The 14,753-nt window shown below is 40.8% G+C and overlaps 1 long non-coding RNA gene across 1 annotated transcript; it reads right to left on the bottom strand.

Annotated features, from left to right (window-relative positions):
- Positions 1-3,432: 3,432 nt before the first annotated feature.
- On the bottom strand, positions 3,433-8,588 carry LOC148657412 (uncharacterized). Its single transcript, XR_015940964.1, has 2 exons — positions 7,507-8,588; positions 3,433-6,748 (listed from the first exon to the last, which is right to left on the bottom strand). It is a non-coding gene; the product is annotated as an uncharacterized LOC148657412 (long non-coding RNA).
- Between the last annotated feature and the right edge of the window lie 6,165 nt (positions 8,589-14,753).

Genomic DNA, 14,753 nt, shown 5'->3' on the forward strand with positions numbered 1-14,753 from the left:
TGGAATTTCCAGTGTCTATTTGCATCAGCAGTTCATTCACCAATCCCATATTGAAAAGCAGTCAGTAAAAAAATAACCTGAATGCTTCACTCGCATTAGAGTTCCTCACTAACCTGCTCTGCAAATCTCATCTAAGCAGCCAATGAGCTGCTCTTATCCCTTCACTGACTCTGCAAGGCAATGCTTCCTTAAGATAGTTTTCTTTTTCCTTAGGGCTGTAAACATCCCTTTCACATGTCTACTATCTCTCTTTTTGATCTTTTCCCAAAGTCTTGCTCGCACCACACCCTTTCAGATCTCTGACAAAAGATCTGGAACTGTATCTGCCACACCTCTCACACACAGAACCTCAGAGATAACAAAACACAGCTGCACTCAGTCAACCCTGTGAAACTGTCAGTTGTCCCTCAGCAGCCCTGTGGCTTCCTGGTACTCATGTTTTCTACTCTAGCTCTCGTCAGGCTCTACCTGCTTATTTTTAGAGTAATGTTAATTTTTTACACGCCTCCTGTCCTCACATATAAACGATTACATGCAGTCTCTGCTGCACGTCTATACAATAACTTTATTCTTGGCACAAATACACCTCAGAGGTGAATGCTAAACCGTGATTTGGTGGAATTTCAAGGAATCACTTTGATAACATTTTTAGATCAATAAGTTACTTGGTCCAATGAATGCACATTTAAATTTGCCTTTTAATCCAATAGACTTTCGAGATGCACTGTATCACTGAGACAAATTTGCATCCCCATCAAATGAAAGATCAGGACTGTCTTTAGGATCAGTTCCCTAGTGCTCGTAATTTGTTAACTATGGTAAAATCCAGGTTTGTATTAATATTGCTTTCAATCTATTTATACAGCTGCAGCTCCCTCTGCTGTGCATGGTGGAGTCTACAGTTGATCTTAATTAGCCGCTACAGCTCCTAGGCTTTGCCATTCAAAATAAGAATCTAAGGCTCTGCTTGTGTCAGCCCATGAGTTGACACTGAGTGAGCTACATGAAAATTATAGCAAGACTACTTCTTTAAATAAATGATTTACAAATAGTGCAAAGAGGGGTGAGGCTGACTTTGTCATTTATTATCGCAGATACCTCTGAGTCATTCAAAGCTGAATTAGCTTACAATTAATTAGAATTATACAATAAACCAATAAAAAGTAGTAATAAAGAAGTACAAGATCTTTGGCTAGGGCTGTATAACTCCTGTTATACATGTTAGTTATGTTTCTAACTGTATAAACCTGTACCTTAGGAAATGTCCTATCCTAAATGTGCATTAAGATAGTTCTCCTCCTTAGGTTTTGGTTTGCCAAAGAACTTAAGTTCACATTGCTTCATTGCTGTCCAATCTTGATGCTGGACGGCCAGTATGTCCAAGCTCTTGTTACACCCTGACCTTATTTTAACTCATTAGTGGCTCAATTGGACCAATTTTAAAGCTTCTCTCAACTCTTCAGGTGCTTTCTATTTATAAAACACAGAAATCCTGCAGAAACAGTTGCTGCTGTACCATCACTGTAGGGTGTTCTCAACCACCAATTTCTAACCTGGCAAGACAGGCCTTGGTATTATAGTCAACCACAGCCATAATTAATAATAATAATTGCTTACACTTATATAGCGCTTTTCTGGACACTCCACTCAAAGCGCTTTACAGGTAATGGGGTCTCCCCTCCACCACCACCAATGTGCAGCATCCACCTGGATGATGCGACGGCAGCCATAGTGCGCCAGAACGCTCACCACACATCAGCTATCAGTGGGGAGGAGAGCAGAGTAATGAAGCCAATTCATAGATGGGGATGATTAGGAGGCCATGATTGGTTAGGGCCAATGGGAAATTTGGCCAGGACGTCGGGGTTATACCCCTACTCTTTTCGAGAAACGCCCTGGGATTTTTAATGACCACAGAGAGTCAGGACCTCGGTTTTACGTCTCATCCGAAGGACGGCACCTGTTTACAGTATAGTGTCCCCATCACTATACTGGGGCATTAGGACCCACGTGGACCACAGGGTGAGCGCCCCCTGCTGGCCCCACTAACACCTCTTCCAGCAGCAACCTTAGTTTTTCCCAGGAGGTCTCCCATCTAGGTACTGACCAGGCTCACACAATGATGACAGGGAGTTGCCACACCTTGCTAAGATCAATGGGAAAATTAAAGTGTGAAGGAGTAAGCAGGAATGTTCAACTGCTAAAGATCTCCAAAGACACAACGATGATTGATGGCTACATAACTACATATTAATACATTGGGTAAGTACCTCACTTACTGTGGTTTCATCATGATATGACAACATTCCAACAGTACAACCTGCTGCTAGTGTGATGACAGCTTTTTTGTAAGATTGTAACATGCCATTTATGCTGTGGGTGTCCTACTTATCAAAACTAACCTCATTGAACAACTGAACTGGGATTATATGCAGCATATAGGGTTATGAGACCAGTGACCAACTTGTCCAGGGTCTATGAAATGCATGTGAGAGTATCTCATGAGAGAACATTTGCAACCTGGAGCAGAGAAAGTGTCAGAGATGACCAGTTTGTATTACTTCAGATGGTGGGAATACACATTACTAGTCTGTGGCTTTCATGGTAGACAACTCAATGACAAACAAAAAAAGCATTTTTTTTTTCATTTTCCTGTTAATGACTAGTTCTTGAATTTGTTGTGGCTGGCGCAGTAGTTGGCATCGCTGCCTTTCAGACTTGGGGCCCTGTGCTCAAACCTGGAGTGTTACCTGTGTGGTTTATATGTTCTCCCTGTGTTTATGTGAGTTTTCTTCGGGTGCTCCCGTTTTTTCCCACAGTCCGAAAACATACTCATAGGTTCATTGGCTTTGGGAATAAGTGGCCCTGATGTGAGTGTGTGTCTGTCTGGCCTGTGATGGTCCGGTTACCCATCCATTGTATATTCTGCCTTGTCCCGGTTCCTTGCTCAGATAGACTCCAGCTCCCCCAATACTCAGAATTAGATGAAGCAGTTAGAAAAGCAGTTGGATGGATGAATGAATTAATTGGTTGCAGTGAATTTTGTTTTATATTCAGAATACGTCGTAAATGTATTTCAATTTAAGGACCGTACCCAAACCAATAAAAAAGAGACTGAAATATTTGAAAATCCCAGTTGAGTGAACCCAATACTTAATACAGTTTGCAATGAATTTGGCTTCGTTGTCTCAGTAAGAAATGATGCAAGCAGAGGATTACGTTGTGAACTAGAAACACTGAGATAACGTTGAAAACATAAGCAGGGAACATCTTTTAGCAAACAAAAAATCTACCATATGGGGGATGGCTTCAGTAACCTGAAGAGTAAACATGTGTCTGCTATTTCAAACTTGAGTGAACAAGATACTCTATTTTTGTTCCTTAAGCCAGTGATTTTTTTTCAGGTACATTTTCAGCATAGGTACTGATTAATATAAATCTAGCTCCTTCGTTTAATCATTTGCAAAACACAGTTTAAAATAACATATACCCGTGATCCACGGAGAGGTAAAGTAACCTTTGTTTGTTTAACCTCTCCCTCTTTGAGGACTGGTGGAACACAAAAAAAAAGAAAATATGCATTGAAACACCAGCTGTTTGCAGCTGTCGCTCGGTTGTTGTTGTGGGCAAATTGATAGCTTGTCAGAGTTGTTTTTGTGCTTGGCTACCTGCTGGCATCAGAAGTCATTAAAAGGCAAAGCTGAGGAGGAAAGAATAGCAAAAGTGTAGACTGCATCCCACTCAAGCATGGAGGTTGAATCCCAGTTGTTAAAGGAATCTTTGCTCTAAAAACGTCAACGTTGCCTTTATTTTAAAATGCGAATTTATCATGTGCCTTGAACTCATCATAATCTATGTCCATCTTGCCCATCCTTTGGATGAAATGTAAAACCCAAGTCCTGACCCTCTGTGGTCACGAAAAATCGCAGGGCGTTTCTTGAAAGGAGAAAAGAGTTGGCCTGGCCAAATTTCCCATTGGCCTTTACCAGTCATGGCCTTCTAATAATCCCGCTCTATGAACTGGCTTCATCACTCTGTTCTCCTCGCCACTGATAGCTGATGTTTGGTGAGCTTTCTGGTGCATTATGGCTGCTGTCACATCATCCAGGTGGGGCTGCGCATTGCTGGTGGTGGTGGAGGGCAGTTTCCATAAAGCGCTTTGAGTGGAGTGTCCAGAAAAGAGCTATAAAAGTGTAAGATTTTTTTTTTATGCATGACGAAGATATGGTGAGGGCCACCATTTCTCTGCAGGGCCCGCGTCACATCAGTTCAGGGTCTGCCCATTCTTTGGGAGTTTTTTTTTTTTTTTCAGGTGCTTCCAAGAAGAAAAAAGCAAAAGAAAATCTTTGAATGACACCCAGCCTTTGATGATCTGTCCCATCATTCTTTCGGGTTCCCTGAAAGAGAAATGTGGTAATTAGCCTTTTCTGGTCACCTCACCATAGGCCTCCCAAAGGGCTTCATCAAAAAACTATTGACAGGGTTACATGAACCTGTTGAGACTGGGTGACTGGGGCTTCTTTGTTAAACACTGGATGAAGAACAGGACTTCCTACATTGACTAGTGAGGTAAATTACTTGAAAACCATGCTTTCTCAGCAACGGGCAGAGACAGTATGTTTCCAGTCCTGTTAATGACAGCATTTCTCTTAAGGGGAACCAGGGCTGAGATGAGAACAAATCTTTCTGTTTTAGGAAGAGAAATGGTGTGTGTTCATTCAAATTACATTATTCTTATTAATATATAGGAGAGGATAATGGGTGTTTATATGGTGAGGGGTATTTCTTGCATTTCTGTGATAATTTAGTAGTTGTCTGCTGACTTATTCATAATTAACACAAATTAGTTTCTCGTGAAGCTTGATGTGTAACAGGCACGCACACAGTCAAATGATAAGCTGTATAAGATCGTATAATAAATCCTCCCACCTTCCTCTTGTCCTGATTAGTCTATTTTTAAAATTGTGTTAACGCACATTTGTGACAATAAATGATGAGATGTTCTCCTTACTCCTGTAGCAGTTTCTGCTATCAGTACTTGTTCTCTGGTGCTGCTGTTGTGCTGGGGATTTATGTAAGTCAACATCACTTCCTCCATGTCCAGCTTCTATGGTATTTTAAAGCACCCGTTAGCATGTGAATGTGGTTGACTTTTCAAAACATTTGAAGTAACACCATCTAAAAGACATGTCCTTTACCACAAGGAAAAGTATTATGAGGTGATTTTCGGGTGTACTGTATCTAAGCCCCAGGACTGATTTTATTCATATCATTTAATGCACATTTTCCCTTGTGACCAAACTGCTAAATGCAACATTTTATGTTTAAAGGGTTACAGAAAACCCCATTGTGCTGATAGGAAATGCCTACTACTTGTCAGTTCTGTGCCATTATAGATGTGAAAAGTTTAGTCTCAGGCCTATTTATGCCAAAGGATACATCTCATCTCTGTGTTTTCCTGGATCATTCAACATTATTTCAGTGTAAATCTACTCCATAAACAGAATTCTTCGAAGAGAAAAATATGCAGAGCACTGACTGTTAGCTGTTTCATGGCCTTATTCTTTGAATTATTCATACTTATGAATTTTCATAACATCCCTGCCGCACCTAAGGAGATTAAAGTTTTAAAGCCATACTTATGCACATTAGTAAAACAGGTAGGAAAATAAACAGTTCTCAGGGTATAGTCATACATAATAAAACATGTCCAGCTTTCAAACAAAATGATTGGTATGAAGTCATATTTTAATGAAGCAGTTAGCGACTCCAGCATTAAAAACAAAAGCATGTTGTGACAGGCTTGCCTCTCAGCAGGTGGCTCTTAGGCCTGAGCACATGGAAAACCCACAATGGAAAGAAAAATAATCTGCAATAACATTTTATTTTATCCAAGTCCTGCAAAACACACATCCAACTACCCTTCATAGACCTAATGCAGTGTAAATTACATCCATGTGAGAATATGACTCTCGCCCCTTCACCAATTAAGTAATTAATTAGCCAGCAGCTATATCACCTTGCAACTCGCAACAGGCAGACTACTGAAGCTCAGCAGGTGTGAGCCTGGTCAGTACCTGGATGGGAGACCTCCTGGGAAACCTAAGGGTGCTGCTGGAAGAGGTGTTAACAGGACCAGTAGGGGGTGCTCACCCTATGGTCTGTGTGGGACCTGATGTCCCAGTATAGTAATGGGACATTATACTATGAAAAGGGCTGAGATATAAAACAGAGGTCCTGACCCTCTTGGGTCATTAAAAATCCCAATATGGAAGTTGGGGCCCCTCCAGTTGAGTATTCCCAACTGTTGATCCCCCTTTTTTTTAACCCTGTTCATATCTGATGGCTCAGGCTCCAACGTGTGACAGTTGAGCTCAACCCGCACTAAGAACAAGTGCCTTTACTTCCTGAGCCACTCAGGAGCCCCCAAAACAGAGCCCTTTTTTGTTTAAAAGCACAATGACACACTATGAGAGTTATTTCCACTTAATGTCAAATTCAGCAATCCAGACTTCACTATTAAGTCTGAGCTAGGGCATTTCACTTCCCTTTCACAGCCAAAATGTGGTGGTAGACTTGAACAAATGTACCACCATATTTTGGCTGGAAACCTGGTACCATCGTTCATTCCAGGAGGCCATTCTGCTGCTGGATCTGAAGGAAGCAGATCCAAGGATCAGGCACACAATCCGGAGCAGGTGGAGGGCTTCTCCATGGAGGCTCTGTCAGAAATCCCCCCTGGGAAAGGCTGGAGATGATTGAAAGGTTACAGGGCAGCATTTTCTGAGGTTGTGAATGTCAAGTGATGGTTTACAAAGCATTGATTGCTATGGAGTGGACTGAGTTGTACTTCTAAATTTAGTAATATAATTAACTAGTTTCTGACAGAAGTGACATGTTATTGGTACTAACAGATATTTTTATTTTTTACAATTTGTCAAAAAAACACTGAAATGCATGTATTTTAAACCCTATTAGCTTTTAGTTTCAGTTACAGCAAGTTTAATTTTAGAGACAACCTTACATATACACACAGTATCTAGCAAAATTATTCACACTCCTGAAAAATTACTATTCATGTTGCTGTCAGAGCTTGTCATCATGACACTTACATGTAGGAATCTTATATAATCTTCACAACTCACTGATAAAATTAATAAAACTGATAAAGCTAAAAAAAAGCTGAAAGTACTGTGACACTGTCTTGGGTGTTCCATGACAGAATCTTTAAATAGGACAATAGACAAACACAGCTGTCACGTACAAACCAGTTCTCTTTTTTTAATGAACAGGGAAAATGTACCAGACAAAACAAAAGCCTATGGTCCCTTTTGAGCTCCTTGCTTACTTTTTCACAAAGTCCCTCTCCTAAATGTGCCAAGCAGCTAAGCTGCTTACCAGCCTCAAAAGAAAACCATTCTTCAAAACTTCTGCCTCTATCAGAGACTAATCACAGGGGAAAAAAACACTTCAAAAATCCCAAAACAGAACTGACAAGTTACTCACAGCTCCACAGTTGGTCCTTCTCCATTCCCTCTGGTGCTTGTGCACCATAGAGAATCTGCTCTCTGTCCAGGCAACAAGTATAACCACCAACTGGAGGCCTCTGCTCCTGGTTTTTAAACCTGTGACCACAGACAGCATAGCTACTGGATAGTTTGCTGAGGGCAGCAGCTCACTCCCCACAGCTTCATGGGAAATGAGGTCCACACAAGGTGCTGCTTGAGTCCTAAAAAAAAACTTGACTATTGCAGTTATTCAACTATCCCCAACAAACTTGTCAGTATTGGACCAAGACTGCCAGAAAGAATGGACAAATGTACACCATCCCACTGTGCAGTGATGGGAGAAATATAATAAATACTGACAGTGTAACGATGTGTAGTACAGGACCCTATGCAGACAGTATAATCCGGGAGTAAGTGGAAACGGACAGCGGGGAGGAAACGACAAGGAAAATGGAAGTTGACAAACAGGGGAGTGTGATAACAGTGAACTGATGCTCGGGGGGAGCGTAGCCATGGCGAACTTGTCCAAGGGAGTCCAAAGGAGAAAATCCAGGGAGAAGTCCAAGAGTCCAGAGCCGGGTAATCCATCCAAGACAAAAACAAGACGAGGCTTAAAAACCGGAATGGGATCTCGTACAGGGACAGGGAATAAAAATGGGTTAACGAGGCCAAGTGCTCCAAGCCCCGGCCCCAGATGGTCAGGACACCGTGGTGAAGCCTATGCCATCGGGTCACTCCAGGACCTGCTGGTAGGCGGGCTTCCAGGCGTCCATCTTCCAATCCTGAGCCCAGAATAGTGAGAGCGTCTGGCTTAAATAAGGAGGGGCTGGATAGGAGGCAGGTGCACATAATCAACTAAAATGTGAAAGTTCCGGAGCATCCTCAAGAGGAGGGATTACGATCGTGACAGATAGCAGTAATTGCTGCCCGAGGTGCTTTCACCAAGGACATTCATAGGAGACTAAATACCTAACCCCAGTGCCCTGGCCAAATGTCTCACTGGCCTTTACAAATCATGGCCTCTTAATAATCCCCATCTATGGATTGGCTCCATTACTCTGTTCTCCTTTCTACAGAGAGCTGATGTGTGGTGAGTGTACTGATGCACTATGGCTATCGTCGCATCATCCAGGTAGGGGCTACACATTGGTGGTGGTGGAGGGGAGTCCCCATTACCTGTAAGGTAGTGTAAGGAATTATTAATATAGTGCTCATCTTGATCATTACGGTTTTTAATAAAAAAATGTTATTTTGTTATAAGTTTTATAACTTACTTGGAATTAATCAAAAAGTGGTATTTTTGGAGCCACCCAAGTAGCTCAACACTTCAAGGTGATTGCCTGAGCAACTGTAATAGCTGCACTTGGTTCAGAAGCTGAAGGCTGGATCCAAGTGCAGGTAAGTGAAAATCAAGCGAACTGTAGACACTCCAAACCATGATTGAAAAAACAAGCATGGTCAAAAGCAGAGAGACTTGAAAGAGGAGCACCAGGGAAGTCCCATAACAAAGCTGTAGCAGGCAAAGATCCTAGAACCAGGGGAACGACAAAAACAAAGTCCAAAGGGAAAAATCCAGGAACAAAAACAAGCAAAGTCAGTAGTGATTTAAATAAACACACGAAGAATGCCAAGACTAGTATTAAAATCACAAAGACCGAGTATAGGCATGTCGTAGGCGTAGGTCTTAAATACCCTGGTTAACTGTCCACTGGTGGGACCGATCGGGTCCTGATCTGGTCATTTAGGCAACAGGTTGAGTGACAGTTCTGCTGTTTCTAGTGCTGTCTGCTTTGTTGTGTGTGACAAGCACAGGCAGAGCTCTATGATGACAGGTTCGGGACTCACTTATGTCAGTAGCCAACTCTTACCAGGAATTCCCAAGTGGCGGTGTCCAATTGTCTGAACAATTGAACAATGAGGGCAGGGTGGGATTAGTCACACTTTTTCCAGGGTCACAGTGGAACAGAGACCCCTGATGCCTCCCAGGCGCTTGCAGGCAGGAGGTACTTGAAGGGTTTTGAAAGATTTGGGGTACGTTTAGCAGTCAGAGGGTTAAACTGGAGTGTGTGGTACAAATATAGAATTTGTCTAAGAAAGATTTAAGGAGTACTGCAAGAAGCCAGACAGCAGGAACAAACGCTCTCAGCTATCAAAATATTAGTCAGAGAGCCAAGGTCAGAGAAGTAGGGAAATCACTGAATGTGCTCGTCATTCCCATATCTACATTGAGAAACATAAATATATGTGCATACAAACTGCTGAAAATGTGCCTTCAGTAGCTGCCTCCGCCAGTGGCTCCAACTGGTTGTAAAGTTTTTAGGTTTGAAGACAATTCTACTGAATAGTAATCTCTCCAGTAGAAGCCTGGGGGGTGAAAACCACTTGAGCTGCGGTAAATAAATCCGAACATGTTCTGTATTCCTGTTGTCCTGAGTGTCATCTTTTTTTACCACTATAGTGCTTTCCTCCAGTCAGCACTTAACCCTTTGTTATGGGACTAAGACGTGTCAAATGGCTGATGTCTTAGAAGGTGGGTGGATGAGAGGAATTTGCGTATGCATTCTCACCTGTCTGCGGTGACACAGTCTGTATTTGCCATTGGTGATGTGAATAATGAAATGCACAATTGGCTAATTCACACTGTGAATACCCAACAAAAATAATTGGGGGTTCTAAATTTATTTTAAAAACCCCCTGAAGGGGGTTCAATTCTTTCGCGAAGGATCCATTTTTCTGAATTAGCTCATTCTTATACGTCTTGCCTGAGTACTGCACTTCCCACTCGGAAGTAGTGAGAATGAAGAAAAAGCACACACATCCTCAAAAACATGCATCATCAAGCCATCGTCAATTGCTTTCACACTGATCAGATTTTAATAGCAACTAAATGAGTTAGATGGGCCCAATGGCCACCAATCATTTGTAACCTTTCTTACGCATGTTCACTGCAGATCTCGAACACAAACAGCAAGCTTTTCATCTAGAGAAGCTGTCCTGGCACCGCCCTGCTAGGGACACACTCAACATTTCACGTAACCAGCCAAAAGTCAACCAGCTCCCCAAACTCTTCAAATTGTACTCTCGTGTTATTATAAAACATTGGCATTTCCTTGGATAATCCTTCATGCGAACGTAAGCACATAAATTATAATGAATCGTTCTGCTTTTTCGATCTCTGGAGATATTTTAGTACAACAGGGGCACTGCGCCCTGTGAAGGGTGACATTGTCTTAGCTATCAGGGGTCAATTTACCAAGAATGTTTTCTTAACAATTTCACAGAAATAATTTTATCATTGCAGCAAATTCAACTTACAAGCGCCATCTGTTTCAGCTTAGTTTGAACAGCTGGGGTCCACACCATAATAAAGAGCCTTCAATATCAACCTGGTATTCTGCAGACATAACCCATAACGCTGTACATGTCAAACTGTTAATACGCTGCACGGATAACAACTTTAAAGTGTGCTGTAACCTCACTATTAAATTACTTTGATGTATGTGCATGAAGGGTCCACAGCTAGAACATTAAATTAAAAGGAAAATCACTTTTGAGCAGCAGTAAAATGGGCTGCTAAGTGTACCGAGAAAGATCATCGCCTCCTTTGGTGAAAAGTACTTACAGGTTCCACTAACCTCGTTAATTAAATGATGTGAAAAATAAAAGAGGAAACAAATAGTAATGTGCCATTTCAGAAAGAGGTTAGGGCATTCATGGCTGCATCAGCTTTTAATTAGAGTCTCAGAAAAACAAGCACAGTGTGTTTCAGCATGGCACTAACCTGTCTCTAGCACATATTTATGGACTGTAGGTTCTTGCCCACCCCAAAATATGCATTGTTTCTACACACTGAGTAAATTAGTGTTAATATGCTGAGAGGCATAAAAACAAATAAATTCACATTACTTGTGGTTTAAATGCCTCTCAGCACAGTATTTTACAATTAAAGCAAAAGAGGATTTCTACATTAACAGGCAAATCTGCTGTTATGTGTTATGTGGATATAGAGTGGTCCTCTACAGATATTATTTTAAAACTACCGTTTTGAAAAGGCAACATGTCCTAAGTCCCTAATATGCAATCACGGAAATCTTAGTCAAAAATAATATCTTCTTTTTGTGCAATTACTTTGGAAGTGTACAAGTTCTAAAGTGATGAATATATTAATATATTCCAGGAATCAGAAACCTTTTTATTATGGTGCACATGAATTAGCTGTTTGTTGAGCCTGTTAAAATTTTCAGGATAATTTAGAAAAAATTGGTATTGTGCTGTAGCTCCCTCAATATGCCACAGATATTTTTTTAATACTATACCACCCCCATAAGGAGAGGCTTTACACATCTAACCCTACAATCCATCTGTGGTTCTAGAAAGTTTTTATTAAAATGCGGACTGGAAGGTACTTTTTCCATGGTCCAATGTTGCCAAACATCAGATAATCCAGTCGATCACCCCATGCATTTTTTTTTCAACTTACACCTCCATATACAGACTCAACCAGTCCACAACCCCTAATAACCTGATACTCTGAAGAATTAGGTATAGCTTTGTTGCTGTTTGTTTGTTTACGGAGTTCATGGAGGTTTACCTGCCTGGTGAATGGTGATCATCAGATCTTCTTTACACCAATAGTGCGCAATTGGAATGGAACTGACCAGCTGCTGCAAAAACAACCAGCTTTTGCTCAATGACATACATGACTCACTGTTACACTTTACAGGTAATGGGGACTCCCCTCCACCACCATTAATATGTAGCCCCACCTGCATGATGCGACATCAGCAAAAGTGCACCAGCCCTCTCGCCACACATCCGCTACCAGTGGGGAGGAGAAAGTGGGGAAGCCAAGTCACAGATGGGGATTATTAAGAGCCCATGACTGGTAAAGGCCAGGGGAAATTTGACCAGGATACTGGGGTTACACCCCTACTCTTTTACAGAAAAGCTATGGGATTGTTAATGACCATGGAGAGCTGGGACCTCGGTTTTACATCTCATCCGAAGCTTTTTTACAGTATGGTGTTCCCATCACCATACTGGGGCATAAGGACCCACAAAGACACGGACTGAGCACTGCCTACTGGTACTGGTCCCCACTAACACCTCTTCCAGCAGCAACCTTAGCTGTCCCAGGAGCTCTTTCATCCAGGTACTGAACAGGCTCACACCTGCTTAGCATCAGCTGGTTGCCAATTGCCATTTATAGCTTTCTACAGAGAACTGTGCTATTTCCATACATACCTTTATTATTTTCATAACTGTAATGTGAGAGATTCTTTCAAGAATTCAGCTCTTGTCTGAACTCAATTCCCCAGAATGCTAGGGGACATGACCTCCCATCTCCAGCCCCCTGACCAATTGTTGTAAGACAACTGGTTGGGTAACAGTTTAAAAAACACAAAACTGAGGCCTCAGCAGGCAAAGAGAGGGAGCGAGAGTGTGAGAGACACAGAGAGAGAAGGGGAAAAGCCTGACTAATTGAGTGACTGATGGAACGTGGACTAAATGGGTTTTGGAAGAGTCTCTAAGGGAGTCTCTAAGCATTTGGAGCTGCCAGGCTGAGCTTACAGAGAAGGCTCCTGGAGAACTCTAGTTAGAAGCTCAAACAAGAGCTTTGGCCTTTGTTTATCTTTTGTGAGTTCTGGAGTTGTGGTTATGTTGCCTCACACTATTTATAAGAGAGTGTTTCTCTCTTATAAAACATCCTGAAACATCCTGTTTCAGAGTGCTCCATATTATTAGTAGCTACAATTAGAATTTAAATTTGTTGTCTTCAAATTGTAAAAAGTGAGTAATGAAACTCAAACTCCTCTGAGTGAACACAGATAAATGTAATTAAAGGCAAGGTCTTCCAAATTCCATTTGATCAGTGACACTTGGGTGTTTATGTTGATATATTTATTAATTCTAGACATGAAAATAGCAACAAAAACGAAACTAGAATGCTAGTATAAATACTTAAAAGTGTAAATATAAAACAAAGAATGTTATGTTCAAAGTACACCATGCAATAATAAGACAATTTTCTACAGTTTTGGTCACCAGACTACAAAAGGATACAGCTGGTCTGGAGCCAGTCCTGAGCTCAAAGATCAACCAGGTACCTTCATGGGTTCAAAGGAATGACCTACTCCAAGAGGATGAAAGAACTGAGTCTTTTATGACTTGAAGGTTCCTAATTTACGCATTCAGAAATTTCAAAGATGATTTAACAGATATTAACTTTATGGACTACAGGATGCTGTAATCTGGGACAAGCTACTCAATACATTTGCTTTTTTCAAGAAATGTTTGGATTAGATCAATTAGCTGCACGCAATCGAACAAACAAGATGTGCTGAATGACTTCCTCTCATTTGCAAGCTTTCTAACAGTCTTATAATATTAACATATTTTATAGAAACCCCACATTTATGTCAATTTCAGTCAAACCAAAACTCTAACACCTTTCTCTGCTGAAAATATTAGTTCCAAGGCAGGTCTTCAGTTAAATCTTGACTGATTTCTCAGTGAGATTTAAAAAAACAAATAAATTGCATTTTGGGGTATTAAAGAGATTGTTAAAACATTAAAAAGTTGAAAATCGGAGTGATAGTAAATTATTTTATTAAGAGATAGAAAAGGATATATGTTTATTTCCTTTAATATACATTTTATATATAGGATTAAGGATATATGTTTATGCTTACCTCAGGTGAGGTATAGAATGTACTCTACAAAGATGTGTTTGGTTAAAAGATCTAAATATCATATCCGATTCTAGTCTGTTCATTAAGGTTGTTTTCATTGGCTAATCCTAATTGGTTTCAATTAAGGCTCTACAGCATCTAGAGCTGCCAAGCCAACTCCTTGCATGAGAACTCCTTGTGACTGAAACCAGAAGCTTCACAGTGAAACATGTTCAGGTACATTTTAAAACTCTTCTGTCAATGGATTGCTTTATTCTTAAGTGTTTGATCTGAACGCTTTATTTGTTTCATTTGAAATATTTGCCTTTGTTTTATCTTATTGCTTGTGAAGGGACACTTGTCATGTCATTTTTTTTTTTTTGGCAGAGTCATTCTAGTAGAGTTTCTAAAACTTTGGCATAGTGATCCTTAAGCAAATGCATCATGTTAGCACATTGTTTTAAATATGAGATGTACAACTTTGAAGTTGGTTGATTGATTGGTAAATTTGGTAAATTTGCATGATCTTAAAAAAATGAAAAGAAGAATTGTGCCAATATTAGATTTACCCTTC

The sequence above is a fragment of the Lepisosteus platostomus genome, chromosome 8, assembly GCF_059453375.1.
Source record: "Lepisosteus platostomus isolate fLepPlt1 chromosome 8, fLepPlt1.hap1, whole genome shotgun sequence".
Taxonomy (NCBI): Eukaryota; Metazoa; Chordata; class Actinopteri; order Semionotiformes; family Lepisosteidae; genus Lepisosteus; species Lepisosteus platostomus.